Below are 11,002 nucleotides of genomic sequence, written 5' to 3'. Positions count from 1 at the left end.
GAGCATTAAAGTCCCATAAGAACAGAAGGTTAAGACCATCCAAAAGCTGGCTAATGTTGGGCATGGCGTACAGCTATTTATTTATGTATACGTTCAGCAACTCTACCTTGGTAGTTCCACACTTGACTGCTACCACCATATATTCAATGTACGGTTCATTAGAGCCAGGTTCAATCGAGATAGGTCTGTATTGAACAGACTGGTGCAATAGGAAAGCTAATCCCCAACCTCCACATCACAACGCTTTAAGCTGCAGTTGTTGTTGAGCTTGGTTTCGTTCTCCGCCGCGACAACGATATTCTTCCGAATCTTGAAACTCAATATTTCTTCTACCTTACCTCGGCGTTGCAATTAGACTTCAGAAAGGAAGCATTTTCAGGGATTGGAACAGCAACTGCTGTTGTTTGGGTTCTGCGGGGGAATTTCGTATTCTGATGACGACGACTCACTGCAGCAACATAGTCCCTTTCGTAGTCCTTTCGCAACCCCTGAGATGCACCCACTCCCTGCATATGCTGCATCCCATGAAGTTTGAGTATGGTTGATGCGGATATGACAAACTGAGCACATCGATGTTGGTCCTATGTTTTCCTGCGTCCTTGCACCAACCGTTCCGGAGCAGGGATTCCAGGATGTGCTGCTCTCAACACGAAAAAACGATACAAATACAAACACATGTATACTGAGGTGGCAGCCACTGGTCGGAACGCTGATGTAGTGGAGTTCCGGGTCGGGTCTATCCGATATCGAAGAACCCACTTTCCACCTGAAATTTATATAGCCCTCTTCCCATTTTCGGTATTTTGAAGATTTTAGCCTCATTATGGCACGGAAATAGCTGAAATTGAGTATTTATTCCATATAGATGGGTGAAATTTGGTATTTAGCCTTCGTTGTGGGAATCCAACTTTCCATCTGATATTTGTCCCAATAGGTCCACGCCTTCATATAGCCCCCATAGTACGGTACCTCCCGTGTTTTTTTGTATTTTGAAGGTTGTGGTCTCAATCTCCCATTGAAATGACTGAAATTTGGTATTTATTCTTCGTTGTGGGGATGCAACTTTCCACCTGAAATTTATCGGTATAGGTCCACGTCCTCATATAGCCCTCAAAAAAGTGAACTTCCCGATTTTTGATATATAGAAAGTTGTAACCTCAATATCCTACCGAAATGGCAGGAATTTGATATTTACTCTTCATTGGGGGTATAAAACTTTCCACCTGAAATTTGTCGGTATAGGTCCACGTCTTCATATAGCTCCCATAGAAGGTACCACTCAATTTTCGGTATTTTGTCACATTTTAGCCAAATTTTGAAGCGAAATGGTTGAAATTTGGTACTTAGTCTTCGTTAGAGTTATAAAACTTTCATGTTCGTAGTCCATTTTGGTGCACCAATCCTGTATTTTTTTTTATCCAGTCGTGGCAAAACCGACTGATTTTATTTACTTGTTTCTTGGTTATTTTATCACATCCATTTCTCCATATAACAATCATTTAAATTTTAAAATATTAAATACCATGTGCATAAAACCCGCACGGCTACTTTCCAGTTCATTATCATATTAAACTAATGCGTTTTTTTCCAATAGGAATTATACATGGTATGCATAGCAACTGTTACTTTTTTAGCAATATGTAATTCTTTCTACGCGGAAATTTTTTATTTTTCATTCTTTTTCCGTTATTTTCGTTATTAATATTACAAACAAAAAAACAGCTGTCTTTCTTTCGTTCTACATATGAAAATAGACCGCGCTCTATTCGTAAAAATTGCAAATGGACTGCCGTATCACTATAATACTGAAATTTTTTATGCTTCACAACATAGCTCTATTCCATAACTATTTTTTTTTAATTTTTTACCACTTCTGCAAATTTTTCGTTCCCTTACACACAATTTATATGAAAGGCGTTCACCACCTTTACAACTTTTGTAACTTTGAACAAAATTCAGATTTATAAAAATTGACAAAAACCGCTTAAGTTAAAAACGCAAAAAACTCTACCTGGTATGCGAATTGGAGGCCGTTGTGTAAGGAATAACGGCAAAACGTTTATTAGAACTTTTCGCAAAAACACCATTTTCAAGCACGTTCGTTTTGAATTGATTCCACGACTTTTTTGTTGCAGTATTTAGGAAGAACTGATTTAGGAACAACGATATAAATTTCAAACATCTCATATTGTTTCGCCTTTGAATTAATTAACATTATAAAGCAATGATTTAAATTACCTTAAAGAACTGAATCATTTTTTTAACGAACACCGAAAGTTAGCCATAAATTAATTTATTAGAGAATTTTTAATTAAAACGTGTTTTTTTGGTGTGGGGTTTTCAAATTGAGGGTGAAAGACGGTTGCTTTTTAATGTTCTTTAGAAAGAATGCAGCATGTATACGGTCTATCGCAAAAGTTAATCCGCACATCTACAACAAAATGTTGGACTCTATAACTTTTTAAACCAAAAACCCAGTAAAAAGTGAATCATGAACCCCCTCAGTCTATGAAGAAAAAATAAATCACTACAGGTCCCTCCCTAATTTTAAAAACAAATACCACGTTTGTAGACGACAAAACAAGTTCAGAAAGTTTCCAGTTGTAGAATACTGTTACGTACCACAATAAATATAGTCTACACGAGCAAAAGTCTAATCCAAATTCCTCATATATTGCAAGAGCATCACTTTATCGGGATTTTTGGTATTTTCGGTCCATTGCCTTGGGAAGTATGGAGAAAAAAATTATAGCCTTGTAATAGAGACCACAAAATTTAAGTGAAGCAAAAACCAGCATACGATATTTTTGTGTGTTTGCTTTTCTGTTCAATCTGGCTCTGCCCGCAGGTCTAGCTAGAGGTGTGGGTGCATAAATGGGTTGTAGCCACAATACTACGTGAAATAGTTGAGTACGTCGTGCGGGTCTGTGCCGCATGGTGGACAGATGTTTTGAACGGTGTTATCAATGCTGTCCTATAGCAATTGAGGCGGCTGTACCATTCTCAATGTTGTTGAGCCAAAACTACTCTGTTTTGTCGTGGCTGCGATAAATGCGGGATGTATTCCTATGACCACATTCATACAATAATTGATTATGATATCTACGGCTGCATCTGTGTGAATGATATTTAACACTACCTGATAAGCTTGCTGATCTATCTATGTATATGTTTTCACTCCGGCCCCATATTCTGATTAGGATGAGAGTCATCCTAATCAATAACACCGGAGCAAGTACTGCAACGGGATTGTCTCATTGCGTTGCCGTATTGGAAGAATCTTCGTCTCCTCAAGCACGTGACCAACTAATGGCATGAGGAGACACTTTTTTGCAGTTCGGAGCGCGGCGTTATCATACCGAACTATCGCGTTATATGTGGTCAAGAAGGTTTTTATCTCCATCCCAAGTGCTGCGACTTGAGGAACTTGTTCCTATATATCGCAGGTTGAGCAGATAGATAGCTCTACGTTTTACAAGGCCAATGAGGACGCCCCCACCGAAATAAGTGAAGAATGCCACAGACGTTCTGAAACATCATCACTGCCATATATTTGCTGGTCGAATACCCGATGGGAGACCAAACTTCCCACCAAAGGCGGCGTGTCGAGTATCTCACTAAAATTCTCAACTTGTCGCTAGCGACCTACATCTTTCCCGAAGTCGGGAAAATAGGCAGGGTGGTCCCTCCCGTACAGACCGATTTTGCTATTGTCGTCCGTGGCAAAGACTTTTGAGGCTTTACTAATCCCCAGCGTCAGAAATAGCTATGGATAGGTCGAACATCAACATGTGTACCGTAAGCAGCACAGCACGACAGTAGCGCTGCATGCCATCCTCCGCTTGGCGAGAACTCAACCAGTACAATCCATGCTATAGAACTGTGATGGAGGAGCTTGACTTATGGAAGCATCTGATTCCGTCAAGGACTCCACACTGTATGAGGACATTGAGCAGACAATCCTCCGACCAAGTGTGGAACGTTGCATAATCAATTATATGTGTTGACGCCATTCATACGTGGAATTTAGGAACAAGAAGTCCAAGCCCCGTAGAGTAAAACAGGGAGTTCCCCAAGGTGGAGTGATATCCGGTATAGTTTAACCTCTTCCTCTCCTATGAATGATTGTGGGATTTTTGTGTCGGGTTCTTCTCAAATGCCGGCAGTGCCCGGAGATACTTCGTTAACCGAGAGGCTGAAGATATAAAAATACCTCCTAAAGGTCTTCTGTAGACATAATAGCCTTTAAGAGTCTTCTATGGATAGAACACTTTCTGAATATCCTCTTTAGACAGAAGAAGAAGAATGTCTTCTATATATAATAAAACTCCTAACTCCTAACCTACTGAAGGTGTTCTATAGATAAAAGATCCCCAAAAGGACTTCTATAGACAGATGACCCCTAAAAGGGCTTCTGTACGAGGGCAGTTCGGAAACTTCTTAGCCTAGCACAAAAAGCGCGGTATAAACAGAAAAAAGTTAAGTGTTTTGGAAACTTCCATCTCTGTTATGAACACATGTTAAATTTTGTTTCGATCTGGCAACTCCTTCATATAGAAACAGGTGGTCAAACTTCCGCAATTTTTTTACAATGGAAAAATTAGAAATGAGTGCTGTCATTAAATATTTACGTAAAAAAGGTTTATCGGGGCAAGAAATTCATAATGAAATGTTGAATGTGTTAGGTGAAAGTGCTCCTTCATATGCAACAGTAAAAAATTGGGTTGCTGAATTTAAACGTGGTCGTACAAGCATTGAAGATGAACGACGTAGTGTACGTCCAAAAACAGCAACAACAACAGAAATTGGAGCCAAAGTGCATGATATGGTATTAAATGATCGACGAATAAAAGTGCGTGAAATTGCTAATATCATGGGCATCTCAAATGATCGAGTCCATTTAATTTTGCATGAAGAACTACAGATGAAAAAGCTTTCTGCAAGATGGGTGCCGCATTTGTTAACAGTCGATCAAAAACGCATAAGAATGAACATTTCTCAAGCTTGTTTGGATCGTTTTAAGCGAAATAAAATGGATTTTAAGCGTCGTTTCATAACTGTTGATGAGACATGGATCCACCACTATACTCCAGAGACAAAAGAACAATCCAAACAATGGACTGAAGCTGGAAGAAGTGCCCCAAAGAAGGCAAAAACAATTCAATCGGCTGGTAAGGTTATGGCAACGGTTTTTTGGGACTTCAGAGGTATTTTATTGATGGACTATCTGCAAAAGGGTAAAACAATAAATTCAGAGTACTATTGCAACCTTTTGGATCAATTAATTGTACAAATTCGAGAAAAACGTCCTGGCTTACAACACCAAAAAATAATTTTTCATTAAGACAACGCACCAGCGCACAAGAGTGTTTTAACAATGGCTAAAATCAACGAACTAAAGTACGAGTTGCTTGACTACCCACATTATTCTCCTGATTTAGCTCCCAGTGACTTTTACTTGCTCCCAAATGTAAAAAAATTCCTTGCTGGCAAGCGTTTTACCTCAAATGAAGATGCAATTACAGTTGTAAACCACTATTTTGAAGACCATGAGTAAACCAATTTTAATCAAGGGATAGAATTGCGTTGGACTAAGTGTATTGAAGTTTCAGGAGATTATATTGAAAAATAAAAATATTTTTGAAAAACTAACTATGTATTCTCTTTCATTGATAGGCTAAGAAGTTTCCGAACCGCCTCGTAGGTAGAGGACTATCTAAAAGTATTCTATAGGTAGGAGATTTTCCAAAAGTCTTCTAGGGATAGATTTCGTCCTAAGGGCCTTCTGAAAGTCTTCTATGATAAATGGATCTTCTGAAGGTCCACTTTGGATAGAAATCTTCTTAAATGTCTTCTATGGCCAAACAAGTAAGAACGGCGTTAAGTTCGGCCGCGCCGAACTTGTTATACCCTCCACCACTAGTTGTATTGAAGTAAAATGGAATAATTAGTTTCCTTTCGTGTATGAATAAGACTTAATACTAAATTTCAGGGAAGGTCAAAAAGACCAAAAGGTCTTCTATAGATAGAAGAAGAATATTGAGGCCACAACGTTCAAAATACCGAAAATCGGGAGGTACCGATCTATGGGGGGCTATATGAAGGCATGGACCGATACCGACAAAGTTCTGGGGGAAAGTTTTATACCACCAACGTAGACTAAGTACCAAATTTCAGCCATTTCGGTGTGATAATGAAGCCAAACCCTTTAAAATACCGAAAATCGGGAGGTACGGTTCTATGGGGACTATATGAAGGCGTGGACCGATACCGACAAAATTCGTGGGGGAAAGTCTAATACCCCTAAAGAAGACTTCGTACCAAATGTCAGCCATTTTGGTAGGATAGTGAAGCTAAAACTTTAAAAATACCGAAAATCGGGAGGTACCGTTCTATGGGGGCTATATCAAAACGTGGACCGATATATCCCATTTTCAATACCAACCATCCTGCAAGTAATAAAAACGTATGTACCGAATATTGACTCTCTATCTTTAAAATTGCGAGCTGTATCTTGATTTCATACAGACAGAGGAACGGATGTGGTTAAATCGACATAGAATTTTATGCTGATCAATAATATATGGTAATATTCAAAAAAGTTTTTCAATCGTTGAAGTTGAGGTTCACCATTTAATAAGTCGCGAACTGTTAATATATTTTATAAAATATGAATATATTTATATTAATTGAAGTGTTTTAGCCACGATCTCATAATATGGACCATAACAAATAATTTTCGTGGAAGCTGCGTTGTTGGTAATATAAAAAAATGGAAAAAATGTGTTGAAGTAAACATGTTTTTTTGTGTTCTTTTTTGATTTCTGGCCAAACCACGCAAAACTCAAACCTGTGCTCAAAGAGAGAACTAAAGAATACCCCTTGGGCAACATGGTTCTAGTGTATGACTTCTGGATATATACACTGCATCCCCCTAAAATCGATGCTGACATTTTGAAGTTTTGATTTCAGTGTTTTTCGAATTTTTCTTATAATTAGAGAGTGCAACTAGATAATAATCCAAACTAGGAAATAGGATTGTAGAACTCGCGATTCCACGTCGTTCGATGTATATCTCATGAGTGTGCTCCGTACAGCTTCCTAGTAATAGGAGTCCAGAGGCGAAAATTTGGTGCGTAAATTTTCTGAAAAAACCTATTTTTTGGCTTTAAAATGTACAACTGTCGTACAGGTACCCCTGAACCCCGCGTGATTTTAGTTTTTTTACGTGCCGGATCTAATGAGCTCTTCCGCGGTCGAATCCATCTACTAAAACGCCGGATATAGATACCTTGAAAGTAGGAAAATCTGCAGAAATATATTTTGACAATTCCGTGAATTGAACCGCGATTTTCTTTGATTATTTTTGCATAAATGTAATCCTTTATACGCGATTATAATACTTGCCAAAAACGTGTGTCACAAATTACAAAGATTTGGGAGTAATATCCCTATTTATCCCAAAATAGAATGTGGTGGCACATCCGCAGTTCTTGACGAAGCTGTCTAAAATAATTTATATTGACGTATTTTTAATAGGCGGCCATTGAAATCGGATGCACCTTATCATCATATGCATATCGCGTAATTTTTGCCCACTTGAAGGTTTTTTGAATAGTAAGATGCAACTGATGGCACACTTTGGCCGCTGGATGAAACATGGGAAAATCCATGCATATTGATAGACATGGACTCCCTGTATCCGAAAAGCACATGCACCTCAACCGATTTAAACCAATTCGCGAATTATACGGTTTTTAACTTCTATGTTTTTTCTTTGATTGTAATTTCAATATTACTCTGTACTTCTTAATTCTATTGCTAATCACACTAAGCAAATATACTTTCACGATGAATAATTACTTTTCTCGTAGAAGTTTAAGCAAAATACTTCAGGATTTGCATCGAAATTTAGCGAAATAATAGAATAACTCCCAACATTTATTTTTCAAATTTTTCGTATATAACCAAAAATATATATTTGAAATAATTTCCAACAATAAGTTTCCGTTCTTTGTTGTCGCTGTAATATGCAAGTTATAAACGCGATCTTTATAATTTTGGTCTCACATTTTTTTACGCGTTGTCTAGATTCTGTACGTATTTTTATACCCTCAGCCTTTAGGCTAAAGAGGGTATTTACACTTTGATACGACCAAAAATGTGCCTCATCGAAATAATGGTTCTAGACCCCAAGTATTTTTGTACGATATCCGTTTCAGACAATTTTGAGTCGATCTAGCAATGTCCGTCCGTCTGTCTGTCTGCGTGTCTGGCTGGTGCGCACGATAACTCTCGAACGGATCAATCGATTCGGTTCAAATTTTGGGTATCAAAATATTTTGTCCAGATTTGATTTAAGTTCGAAGATGGGCCATATCGGTCCACTACTTCAGGTACCTCCCCCACAAAAGTTAAAAATGTTCGAAAAAATTGTCCGCACGATAACTCTTCAGGAGCAAGTCCATACTTCCTCAGAAATCAGCAAACAACCCATATAATAGTTGGAGCGCACAATAACTCTCGAACGGATCAACATATTTGGTTCAATTTTGAGTCTTTCCATATTTTGTCCAAACTTAGTTTAAGTTCGAAGATAGACCATATCGGTCCACTTCTTCCGGTACCTCCCCCACAAAGGTTCAAAATTTTTCGCCAAGATTGTGGGCATGATAACTCTAGGAGGGAGTAACCGAATTGAGCCAAACTTTGCTATTGGTAATATTACTTACAGGCATAGATCGGGTTCTAATATGGACTATATTGGTCCACTCATTTATGTACCTCCCACACAAAATTTGGAAAAAGTATAGTTTAACAACTCCTCTCTGATCTTGTTAATTTGTGATGCAGCAGGTTGCACTTGCGGCCCCTGTTACGACGTTGTAATTTTTTTTCGTCGGCAAGTCCATACTTCCTGAGATAATGACCCAAAAAGGTCCTACCGGCACCACCTAAACTGGCTAATGTGTAAAATAACCCTTTAAGAGAGAAATCGATTTAGCTCAAACTTTTTAAATTGAAAAGTAAACTTGCAATATATTTTAATTCAGAATATTAAGTACAACATTTTTAACTATATAGTCTGTAAGGAAAATATCCATAGACTAATAAAGAAAAAAAATTATTTCCTACAGATTTGTATTAGGTCCGAATATGTACTACATCGGATCACTCCTACGGGTACACCCTACCCAAAGTTTGGAAAAATGCACTCGTCTTGGATCTTTCTGAATTTTGTTGCAACATGTAGTTTTTTGCGGCCCTTTTCATCCTGGAAAATTTTCCCAACAGCTGAAAAACCTACAGAAGTATTGCGTTAACTTTTTTTCTTCGGGTACGTGGCTGAAGGTATATCTCTGTCGGCTCAGCTGACTGATACTTTCTTACTTGTTAAATTATTTTTTTTTAGAGATTTGTTGGACTCTGATTTAGAATAAATAAAGTTTATTCCAAGATTTCTTCAATATTTTTTGATATTCCGCGAAAATAAAAATAAATTTAGCAACTATTTTAGCATCTACGGATAAATATCAAATGCTGCTAACGATTCATATGTATATACATGTTCTTATTACAACACAATAAGAATTTTTAAATATTTTTTCTTTACAAGAGAGTAAAACCGCATATAACTTTTGAGTGCAGCATCCAATTTTCTGAACGCGAACAGATTTGAAAGCACGATTTTTTTCGTAACTCATGTACCACAAATGGCGGATGTGCTCGCCAAAAAAAGTTTTTATTTTTTTTTCTATGTAATTGTAAAGGAAATTTGAAATTTACCATATATATACATATACTAGGGGACCCGGCGAACTTCGTCTCGCAGTTTGTTAGGTACAGAACACAACTGTAAATCGGGACTAAGATATATTTTTTAACAAATAACACGTTTTGCGATGTAAATAAAAATATTTGGTAGCGCAGTTGAAGCAAAATAATATCATAACGCCCTATTCGTTTCATAATCGATGGTTTTCTGCAATTCTTGTTTTCACCACTGAACACGATATTTCACTCAAGCAATTGAATACGAAGGAAGGAATGCGATCGTAGGAATTTGAATTTAATGCTGAATATAGTGCTTGATTAAATTTGCTTTTGAATCAGTTAACCTATTTTGAGCAGAGGGATACGATCGTTATCATGTAACCACGTTCGTCTACTTTTTTCTGACTTCTCTGTTTAACGTGATCTCCCGAATTCTGCTTGCAATGCAAATTAGACGCAATGGCTCTGGTAACACGGACAAATACGGTAATTTAATTTTGACTGGGACTGTACAATCCAGTTCTTGGTACATTGATCCTTGTTAGCCGAGCTATTCCATTAGTTGCCTTTCTTTGCGTGTTTCGGATGCTTGAAGTCTTGTCACACTAACACGTGACTGTTGTCGAATACTTGGTCACCCTATATTTAATCTCGACGTAAATAACATAGTCAAATTAATATCACAAACTAACGTTTAATAAGTATTTACCTACTTATGTCGCCCGATAAATAATACATATATGTATGTCAGTACTTCCAGTACCACCGATTTCTTGTTTTTTTTCTTTCCAATTTTGAATATCATCCTTTTTCGATGTACATACGTACAGTGTATCAACAGTATCAGTGTACATATGTATGTATTTAGCCATTTGTAATTATCTTCCAGCTCTGCGGGAACTAAACTGATTGAATTTATACACCTTTTCAGTAAAGACATCATTTTTAAGTATCATGACAGGATCTAAACAGTATCAATATATGTCTGGCATAGGTTAAATTTTATACCATATAAATCGGAAATTGATCTTTCGATGATGTTTTTACTTACGGTTTAAAAGTATACATATATGTATGCCACAACTTCACTTCTAATGAAATTACCTGAAATAACTCACCAATTTTGTGGATTTTTACCTTTTTCCTCAAAACTGTGGAAACCACTTTCGGCGTTGTTATCTTCATCTTTTCAATCGGAATCTGAAACCAGCACTAATCTTTACAAACC

The sequence above is a fragment of the Musca autumnalis genome, unplaced genomic scaffold (assembly GCF_047663935.1).
Source record: "Musca autumnalis isolate F117 unplaced genomic scaffold, ASM4766393v1 scaffold_1, whole genome shotgun sequence".
NCBI classification, from domain to species: domain Eukaryota; kingdom Metazoa; phylum Arthropoda; class Insecta; order Diptera; family Muscidae; genus Musca; species Musca autumnalis.
Note: the sequence above shows the minus strand (reverse complement) of the source record.